The sequence below is a fragment of the Dioscorea cayenensis genome, chromosome 10 (genome assembly GCF_009730915.1).
Source record: "Dioscorea cayenensis subsp. rotundata cultivar TDr96_F1 chromosome 10, TDr96_F1_v2_PseudoChromosome.rev07_lg8_w22 25.fasta, whole genome shotgun sequence".
Taxonomy (NCBI): Eukaryota; Viridiplantae; Streptophyta; class Magnoliopsida; order Dioscoreales; family Dioscoreaceae; genus Dioscorea; species Dioscorea cayenensis.
Genome location: NC_052480.1, coordinates 15,186,276 through 15,197,102, shown reverse-complemented (window position 1 = coordinate 15,197,102; position 10,827 = coordinate 15,186,276). Strand labels below are relative to the sequence as shown.

At 45.5% G+C, this 10,827-nt stretch overlaps 1 non-coding gene across 1 annotated transcript; it reads left to right on the top strand.

The window, feature by feature from the left end:
- The first annotated feature begins 10,203 nt into the window (after positions 1–10,203).
- Positions 10,204–10,310, top strand: LOC120271278. The gene has a single exon (XR_005539896.1). It is a non-coding gene; the product is annotated as a small nucleolar RNA R71 (small nucleolar RNA).
- Positions 10,311–10,827: the final 517 nt, after the last annotated feature.

Below are 10,827 nucleotides of genomic sequence, written 5' to 3'. Positions count from 1 at the left end.
CCCAGAGTGGATGATTGTTCAGACTTTTTACAACGGGTTGAATCCAAGTACAAGACAACTATTGGATGCTGCAGTAGGAGGTACCATAGGTAGCAAGACCCCCGTTGAGAATCGTCAACCTATTGAAGAAATGGGTTTAAACAGCTACCAATTCAATGCCAGGGAGAAGAAAAAGGTGGCCGGTCTTCATGAGATAGATGTAGTAACTTCATTGGCAGCGCAAGTGGAAAATTTGAGTAAGAAGTTAGATCTTCTAACTTCAAACAGAGTGGCGGCCGTGAGTACCTGCACCGGGTGTGGTGGAGGACATGCTCCCTCTGATTGCCCGATCTCTATTGGTGATGCATCTTCAGTTGAGAACGTCGATTTTGTAGGTAATGGTATGAGGACTCAAGGAAACCCATATAGCAATACCTACAATCTAGGTTGGAAGAATCATTCCAATTTCTCGTGGAGCAACCAAGGTCCACAAAAGGCCATGGGGACACCGGGTTTCCAACAATAAGCCCCAAACGTTGAAAATAGAGTTTCAGCTTTGTAAACCCGAATGAATGATTTGGAGAAGGCCTTGACTAGTTTGTGCAATCTTCAAATGCAAGGTTTGAATCAGTTGAGGCTACACTTCGCAATCACACTGCCTCTTTGCATAACCTTGAAAACTAGGTGGGGCAGATTGCGAAGTGTCTCTCGAAAAGGCCACATGGAAGCTTGCCGAGCAATACCGAGACCAACCCTAGAGAGCATGTGAAGGCGATCACTTTGAGAAGTGGTCGTGAGATTGAAGGTAGGCTTCCGGGTGAGAAGCTAAAAGAACACGCATATAAGGTTATAGAGGTTGAAGAGGGAACAAGCAAAGAGAAGGAGGTGGCAATCCCACCTTTCAAGCCGAGAATCCCTTATACCTCTAGATTGAAGAATGACCTAGGGGATGAACAGTACAAGAAGTACCTGAGTTTGTTCAAGTAACTCCACATCAATATTCCTTTTGTTGAGGCATTAGCTCAAATGCCTAAGTATGCGAAATTCTTGAAAGACTTGTTGACTAACAAGAGGAAGTTGGAGGAGAGTGATTCAGTGATTTTAGATGCATCTTGCTCGGCGGTTTTGCAAAAGAACATGCCAAACAATAAGAAAGGCCCGGGAAGCTTCATCATTCAGTGTAATATTCGCAATCTAGGTGAAGAAATGACATTGGCGGACTCAGGGGCTAGCATCAACGTCATGCCATACACTTTCTTTCAAAAGCTAGGCTTGAGGGAGTCTAGGCCCACTCGGATGACTTTGTAATTGGCGGACCGAACGGTACTACATCCGAGGAGCATTATTGAAGACGTGCTTGTCAAGCGTGGACAAGTACATTTTTCCAGTTGACTTTGTAGTGCTAGACGTCGATGAGGATGCAGATGTAACTTTGATGCTCGGGAGACCGTTCTTGCGGATTTCCAAAGCATTGATTGACATGGATGGCGGAGAGCTAACTTTGAGAGTTGGAGATGACAAGCTCACATACCGCCTTGCTAAAGCCATGCAACATTCTCTTGATTTTGATGATACTTTGTATTTTCTAAACACTACTGATGAGATTGTTGATGAATACATGCAGGAAATGTTCAATCCGGACCCGTATGAGGATTTGTTCGACCAAGAGGAGGAAATTGAAGAAGTAATGATGCTTGGTTCGACTGAAGAAGTACCATCTACCCCGAGGATCTTGAAGAAGGTGCTCCGGAAGATGAAGAGGGCAAGGAGATGCCACCGGAAACACTCCAACACTGTTGGAGGTGTGTGTGAACCGAACGATGAACCATTTTTAGGTAGTCCCAAGCCCGACAATTCACCCTCTACTCTCAAGAGACTTTGCTCATCATGCTTTCAAGCCATGGGTAAGAGGGCAACTTTCATCTATGAACCCCCGTGAGGTAAGATGAGGTACGTCAAGCTTAGTGATGTTAAACAAGCGCTTCTTGGGAGGCAACCCAAGTGTTTACTATTTTTCCCAATCATAGTTTAGTTTTGCATGAATAATTTGTTAAGTGTTGGTGTCTTCATGTTTAGATGCTTGTGTTGTTTTCATTTTGGTGGATTTCCGTGTCATCGTGTGTTTTCATGTGAATTTGGTGAAGATTTATTCGCTTGGGCTTGTTTCTATTGTTTTTCGCTGGTAATCGTTGCATAAAAGAGCAGGCTCTGAATGTTTGAACATGTTCAAAAAATTTCTATAGAGCCTGCAGAGTTGTTCATGTCATCCAGAGAAAACGCACGGGCGTGTGGAATTTCCATACGCCCGTGGGGTTGTATTGCGAGCTCATCCACAGAAGGCACAGGGGCGTGGACTCGCCCTTGTGAGCGGCCTTGTGATTATCGCACGGCCGTGCAGAATTACCGCACCGGCGTGCGTTGTTCTGCAGAAACTTGGTAATTTTTCCCGAGAGCACACAGGGGCGTGGACTCGCCCCTGTGGCCAACCTTGTGACCAACGCACGGCCGTGGGTATTTTTCACACGCCTGTGCGGATTTCTGCAGATGATCACTTCTCCATCCCGAGAGCGCACAGGGGCATGCGAATGCCCCTGTGAGTTGGGCCTGTGATTGTCCACGGCCATGCGGAATTTTAGCACGGGTGTGCAAAACACTTTGTGATTTTCTCTCCGTTGGACAGAAAGCGCACAGGGGCGTGTGGCTTACCCTGTGGGTCTGGTGCACGGGCGTGGGTAATTTCCACACGCCCGTGCGAGCATTTTCGGAGACAGCAAGAGCTATCCCGAGAGTATACAGGGACGTGCGTCCGCCCCTGTGGCTCTCCACTGTGGAGACACACGGGCGTGTGGAATTTTTGCACGCCCGTGCGGATATACAGAACTCCAAGGGTCACGAGTTCTTTTTAAAGAAGACTTGTTTCTCTTCATCTACATCCTCTCCACTATCTTCAGAATACTCTAGCATTGGTTTCCGACCTCGTACTGCCGATTTTGGAGGATTCTTACTTCGTTTTCCGGCCTATTTCTATTCTCATCATCTCAACTCGTCGGTAATCCACTATCTTTGATTTTCTTTTCCAATTCTTGATTCTAATCGATGAACTTTCTGAGAATGTTTCGTTTTTGCAAGTAGAGTGTATGACTATGCTTAGAATGAAGTTAGAAGAGTTTTAGAAGTGTTTTGTTGGATTTTTGAGGTGCGGAGTGCGGTTCCTCACGCCCTGTGGATCCACATTGGCGTGCAGAAATCCCCACGACCATGTGGATTTTTGCAGCATCATTTATCAAGCTTGTTTAAATGATTTCCTTTGAAAACTTGCAGGATATGGCACCTAGGTCAAAGAAGCAAGCAGAGAAACGGCCACCAAAGTCATCGTCGTGTCAATGGTCTTGTGGAGAGTCCTCTACTCGTCGCAAGGGATCCTTTGTCTGGCCTAGGATACACCTCGCCGGATCAATGCCATCGAAAGCTCTCCCAATAACCTTCTTCCAAACGACGCGCGATGTCAAAGCCATGGAACCTCTCCAAAAACCTAGCCAATACCCCTCAAAACCCTAGCCGAAGCCCTCTCTCAAGTTGGGGAAAAGATGGAGAAAAGAATACCAAAATCGGGGCTGAATCGGCTTTAAATAGGGCTGGAATCTGGCAACTCCACGGGCGTGGATGCTATACGCGCCCATGCTGAATTTCCACATGGGCGTGGATAATTTCCACACGGGCGTGGATAATTTCCACACGCCCTTGTGGAATCTCTGTTTCTCTGATTTCTCGGCCAGCTGTGAACATTGCTGCTACAGTACTTGTTACAGTGTTGCTACAATGCTCTGCTACAGTCTTGGACCTGAATAACTTCCCAATTCCATACTTTCATCGGGGTAACGCAAATGGGCACACGTTCACGTCGTGAATCACTTGCTTCTTCAATGATATACATGTTGGTGGAGCTCTTGTTCTTATATGCATAAGTCGGAATGCTCGAGTGTGACTGCCTTTGTGCCCCTCCAAATGGATGTGCTCACTCGAATGCGAGGAGGTTGACACACACTCTAGCATCTCACACCTGTCCTATGTCTTCGTGTTTGAACCTTAGCAAGATCTCCTCCAAAATAGGTGCATTATGATCCACATTGGCCTATTTCCTTCATACTCGGTCTCACAACCCTTCCTGTGTAAAAGTAACATAAAAACACACATATTAATGTAAAAACCTAAGAAACGTAATGCTCAACATAAGGAATGAATGCTTCGCATTCATATCGCACAAGCACTTATCAAACTCCCCCACACTTAAGCTTTTGCTTGTTCTCAAGCAAACATTAAAACATTTTGTGCATCAATGAAGAAAATATTGAAAGTGCTTGGCCTTAGGTTCACCGAGGTATACAAAGAAAGTATTCTACAAGTAAGGAAAATTTCATTACTAAATACGAAAAATCAATGCTCTAGCTAAAAATTTGAATCAAAAAGGACAATAAACCCGAATTTCGTGTAAGTGTGTGAACTCACTCATAACAACCCAAGTTATACTCCTCAAAGTTCTAAGTACAAGGGACTTATTTATCTACAAAAGTGATAAAAATTTTAAAAGGTGGTAGTAGCTTCACACATCCTCTAAGGTAGCCCTTTCCAAAGCGGCCGCTAAGGTGGCTTTCACACTTTCGAGGCTGTAGCTCTTTCTACCCGAGTGGTAGCTTTCACTCATCCTATGAGATAGATCTTTCTCTCATTAGGGCATAACTAGTATCCGACTTGTGAAAGTAGCTTCATACTTCATAGGTGGTAGCTCTTTCCACCCAACAAACACAAATAAACAATAAAACTATTTTGTTCCTTCTTTTGATTTTCAAATTTTATTTATTTATTTATTTTTCAAAATTTAGCAGAAGAAGTAAACCTAACAAGTCCCTTTAACATCAAACATGAGTTTCCAATAGAGTTCAAAGAGTGAGTAGTGCACTAAGTGTAAATCGGGCAAAAATTCCTAAAAATTCAAGCAAGAACTAGAGCATGAAAACATTCAATGTTAACAATTCTCCTAGACTTGAGAATATAATCATTGCAACTAAGGTGAACCGCCATTGGCTATGTGAGCATATACCAATCAAGAACAATAGAAAAAGATGTGCGATTATGAAACTCCCCCCCCCCCCACACACTTAAGTTGTACATTGTCCTCAATGTACACATGCAAGCTCACTCAAAATATATCATTCAAAAATAGATGTGGGAGAAGCAATCAAAACAATACTCCCCTAACTCCTAGTGTTGCGTTTGATGAAGCTAATTCATTGGGAGTAGTGTTTCAACGGGATGTGAAGCTCACACGGCCAAGTGCCGAAGCACATTGGCCATGCCCATGACTAAGTCTCAATTCCCAAGATGACAAGACCATCTGCATGCATACACGAGGAGGTTCAGTAAAGCTCAAGAAAAACAAAAATATCTCGAGTGTATAAAAGATGAAGCAATGAATACAACTCGGTAAATGCAACATAAAATAAACTCATAAGGAAAAATCCTTTATGAGTGAACAAGTCTAAAAACAAGAAAATAGAATAAAGTAAAATGCACGAAAGTAAAAGAAAGGTTAAGTGTCGGAGTCGCTCTCGGGCTCCGCTGCTGCTGCTAAAGTGGAAGCATATAGTGGGTCCTCCGGTGCTGGGGTCGAGGATGGAGGTGCTGGAGGAACTGACGGGGCCTGAAGAGTCCTCGGCTGCAGGACAAATGATGAGGCAACATCTCCCCCTAGGATCTGCTGTAATATGTCGAAACGTGCCATGAACTCTGTGTACTAAGTGGCCTGTGTAGCCCTAATCTCGGCAACCTAGGCTCAGACCACTCCTATAGCATTCTCGAGCCTCTCAAAGTGATCATTGGCTCGAGTGGTGAAAACATACGCAATGGGGGTGGTTCCTCAGCTGCTGGAGGTACCTCGGTCTCCATCGATGCTGGCTGAGGCTCAGGGGTGGGCTGAGATGCTCCGGCTTCATCACCTTCATCCTCAGCTATCTCTAGGGCTGGTAGGATTAAAGCAAAAACCCCTGTCCGAACCCTGCGGATCATGCCCATCAACCGCATCGTCTCTAGACCCAGGGGAGCGGGTACACTCATCTTCTCGGCCCCGCGAATGGAATCCAAGAGACCCATGCCCAGCACTAATCTCGTAATTTAAGGGCCCGAGAAGATCGCTCCAGTCTAGCATACTGTCCCTGATGTCTGATGTAATCAGCCAGGATGTGCCCTAAGTGGATCGGTACGCGCTCTACCATCGAGTACAAGTACAGCAGCTCCTGACGGCACAAGACACCAGTACTGTCACCACGGCCATTCACCGACCTACTCATGATGGCGTGCAAATATCTATATGCAGGTAGGGAAAGGCATGTGGCCTTGGACACCCCTGGCTTGTACTGACCTTGACCACATAGTACTCTGTAAGCTCTATGCGGGGTGGAGGTTCCAGGATAATTAGTAGGCAACTGTGCAAATACTCTGAAAGCTCCTCTGTATCTGTGAATGCCTCCTCGTACAAGCCAAGTAGGATGGAAAACTGCGTAATGCTCAAGCTATGGTGGTGTCCAAATACTCTGAACTGAATGGTGTCCAAACTGTTGAAGCTCAAATACGCTCTATCAAACTCGAACGAGGAGAGCACCTCCAGTGCAAACTCTCAGATGGCTGGCTCTCTAATAGTCAGCAATTGCTGCCAACTGCCTTCTAAAACTAGATCCTCAATATCATCGTCGAACTCATCACCCTGCTGAAGCTCCGGCAGTATAGTAGTGTCCAGAAATCGAGTCTGTCTGAAACGGAGTCTCGACAATTGCTCATAACTGACCTAATGTTCGGGAATTGCAAATCGCATGCCCTCGGGCTCAGAGGATGAGTCACGTGGCCTCTTATCAGCTTCCTTCTTTGACCTAGGGGCCACGATCTGCAAAATTTAAACGAAATTGATCAAACAAGTTAATAAAACAATGCTGCAGAAATCCACACGGTCATGTAGAATTTCCGTACGCCCGTGTGTATTCACGGGCCGTGAGAACCGCACGGCCACGCATCAACAATCCAAAAATACAACTCAATAATATTTCTAACTTCGTTCCAAACAAAAATCATTGTTCCAATTGAAGAAACGAAGCATTATTAACCAGATTAATCGATAGAAATCATGAATTGACGAAGAAGATGATGAAAAAGGATTTACCGATGAGGAGGAGTAAGAAAATGAAGAGCCGGCCGGAAAACTTTGCTAAAATCCCACCAAACTGGCACTATGGACTCGAAGAGTACTGTGAGAGTGTTTTCAAGTGAAAAGGACTAGTGAAGAGGGAGAGAAACCATCCTCTTTTAAACAGAACTTGTGACTTTTGGCGTTCTATGTATCCACACGGGCGTGTGGAAATTCCCCCACGCCCGTGTGCCTCACTTCAAAACCTCCACAGGGGCGTACGCACGCCGCTGTGCGCTCTCGGGAAAAACTCTCACTGACTTAGAACGATCTCACACGGGCGTGTGAAAAATATCCACGCCCGTGCGCCAAAACCACAGGGGCAGACGCACGCCCCTGTGGCTTCCCTGGACATCCGAGAATAATATCAAGTCATCCACACTCCCGTGCGGAAATTCCACACGGGCGTGGACATTCACATGCCCAACTCACAGGGGCAGCCGCACGCCCCTGTGTTTTCTCGGGATGGAGGGAACACCCTGCAGAAATTGGCACGGGCGTGCGGAAATTACCCACGCCCGTGTGTCGTTCACAAGGTCGCCCAAAACGGCGAGTCCACGCCCCTGTGTGTTCTATGGAAAATCTGCCCAACTCTACAGGAATTCACACAACCGTGCGGAAATTACCCACAGGCGTACGCCAGTGGCATGGTCGTCCACAGGGGCAGCCGCACGCCCCTGTGCCTTCTCTGGATGAGCTCACAGTACACATCCACGGGCGTGCGGAAATTCCACACGCCCGTGTGTTTTCTCTGGATGACTTAGAAAAAACCTGCAGGCTCAGCAGAAATATTCTGAACATGTTTACACACTCAGAGCATGCCCTAGTATGCAAAATTTACCAGATAAAAACATGAAATAGAACTCAAACGACCAACCTTCGCCAATTCTTCATAAAACACACGATGAATTTGAAAAACACACAATAAAATTGCAGCACAAACATCTAAACATTAAAACACCAACACTTAACAGTTTATTCATGTAACAAACTAAACTAAAAAGTAAGAAAACAGTAAACACTTGGGTTGCCTCCCAAGAAGCACTTGTTTAACGTCACTAAGCTTGACGTATCTTTCTTACCTCAAGGGGGTTCATGAATGAAGGTTGCCCTCTTACCCATGGCTTGAAAGCATGATGAGCAAAGTCTCTTGAGGGTAGAGGGTGTACTATCGGGCTTCGGACCACCTAGCAATGGTTCATCCAACTTCCTTGGCTCCTTTACGTCTCCAACAGTCTTGGAGCACTTTCGGTGGCGTCTTCGAGCCCTCTTCATTTTCTGGAGCACTTTCTTCAAGATCCCCGGGGTAGATGTTTCCTCTCCAGTTGAACCAAGCATCATTACTTCTTCATTGCTCTCTTCTTGGTTGAACAAACCTTCATACGGATCCGGGTTGAACATTTCCTGCATATATTCATCAACAATTTCATCAGTAGTGTCTAGAAACTATAGAGTATCATCAAAATCGAGAGAATGCCGCATGGTTCAGTAAGGCGATATGTGAGCTTATCGTATCCAACTCTTAATGTGAGCTCCCCGCCGTCCATGTCAATCAATGCTTTGGAAGTCCGCAAGAACGGTCTCCCAAGTATCAAGGGTACATTTGAACTACAAAGTCAACCGGAAAAATGTACTTGTCCACCTTGACAAGCACGTCTTCAGTGATGCCTCTCAGATGTCGCACCGTTCGGTCATTCAATTGTAAAGTCATCCGAGTAGGCCAAGGCTCACCCAAGCCTAGCTTTTGGAAGAAAGTATATGGCATGACGTTGATACTCGCCCCTAAATCGGCCAATGCCATTTCCTCACCTAAGTTACCGATGTTACATGGAATGATGAAGCTTCCCGGGTCTTTCTTCTTGTTCGGTATGTTCTTTTGCAACACCGCCGAGCATGAAGCATCTAGCACCACTGAAGCACTCTCCTGCAATTTCCTCTTGTTGGTCAATAGGTCTTTCAGGAACTTCGCATACTTAGGCATTTGAGCCAATGCCTCAACAAAAGGAATGTTGATGTGGAGTTGCTTGAACAAACTCAGGAACTTCTTATACTATTCATCCCCTTGGTCATTCTTCAATCTAGAGGGTTAAGGGATTCTCGGCTTGAAAGGTGGGGGGGCCACCTCTTTCTCTTTGTTTACTCCCTTCTCAACCTCTACAACCTCGGGTGCGTGTTCTTTTGGCTTTTCACTCGAAAGCCTCCCTTCAACCTCACGACCACTTCTCAAAGTGATCACATTCACATGTTCTCTCGGATTGGTTTCCGTGCTGCTTGCTAAACTTCTATGTGGCCTTTCGGAGAGAGACTTCGCAATTTGCCCCACTTGATTTTCAAGGTTATGCAAGGAGGCGGTGTAATTGCGAAGTGTAGCCTTGACTGATTCAAACCTTGTATTTGCCGATTGAACAAATCTAGCCAAGTGCTTCTCCAAATCCGTCATTCAGGTTTCGAAGCCTGAAATTCTGTTTTCCACTTGAGGGGCTTGTTGTTGTTGTTGGAAACCCGATGGCCCCATGGTCTTCTGTGGTCCTTGATTACTCCATGAAAAGTTGAGATGATTCTTCCAACCTGAGTTGTAGGTGTTGCTGTATGGGTTCGCTTGAGGTCTCATGCCATTACCTACAAAGTCAACGTTCTCAACTCAAGAAACATCACCAATGACGATTGGGCAATCGGAGGGAGCATGTCCTCCACCACAACCGGTGCAATTGGTCATGGACGCAACTCTATTCGAAGCTATAAGATCTAGCTTCTTACTCAAACTCTCCACTTGGGCAGCCAATGAAGTTACCACATCAATTTCATGGAGATCGGCCACCTTTTTCTTCTCCCTAGCGTTCCACTGGTAGCTATTTAACCCCATTTCCTCAATCAATTGACGAGCCTCATCGGGGGTCTTGCTACCTAAGGTACCTCCTACCGCCGTATCCAAGAGTTGCCTTGTACTCGGGTTCAAACCATTGTAGAAGGTTTGAACAATCATCCACTCTGGGAATCAGTGTTGCGGACACTTTCACAGGAGTTCCTTGAACCTTTCCCATGTCTCAAATAGAGACTCCAATTACAACTGCATAAAGGATGAGATCTCATTCCTAAGCTTTGCTGATTTTCCAGGAGGAAAATAACGGGCTAGAAAAGCTTCTACCATCTCCTCCCATGTAGTGATTAATGCTCTAGGTAATGAGTGTAGCCACTGCTTTGCTCTCCCCTTTAAGGAAAATGGGAAGGCTCTCAATTTGATGGCATCATCCGTCACACCATTTATCTTCAGCATATGGATGAATGCCGGCTTTAGCTCGAAGTTCTGAGCTGTAAATGGGGGACGCACAATACTCAATTGTGTCCCCAACACTGAAGGTCTGGCATAATCGGATATTGTTCGTTGTTGCTCATTTTGTTCTGCCATGTTTTAAGATCCTTCTACTTCCAAATCAGCTGGATTATGCTGTTCTTGCACAGGTTCTTTCCCTTTTCTTCTACGTGTACGTTCATGCTCAGGGTCTCCTTCAGTCAATATTGATGGATTCCCTCGGGTCATAACCTGGAGCTGTACCAAAAAGAAAGAAAAAGACAATCAGAACAATGATAGAATAAGAAGATATGAATTAGAATGTGTG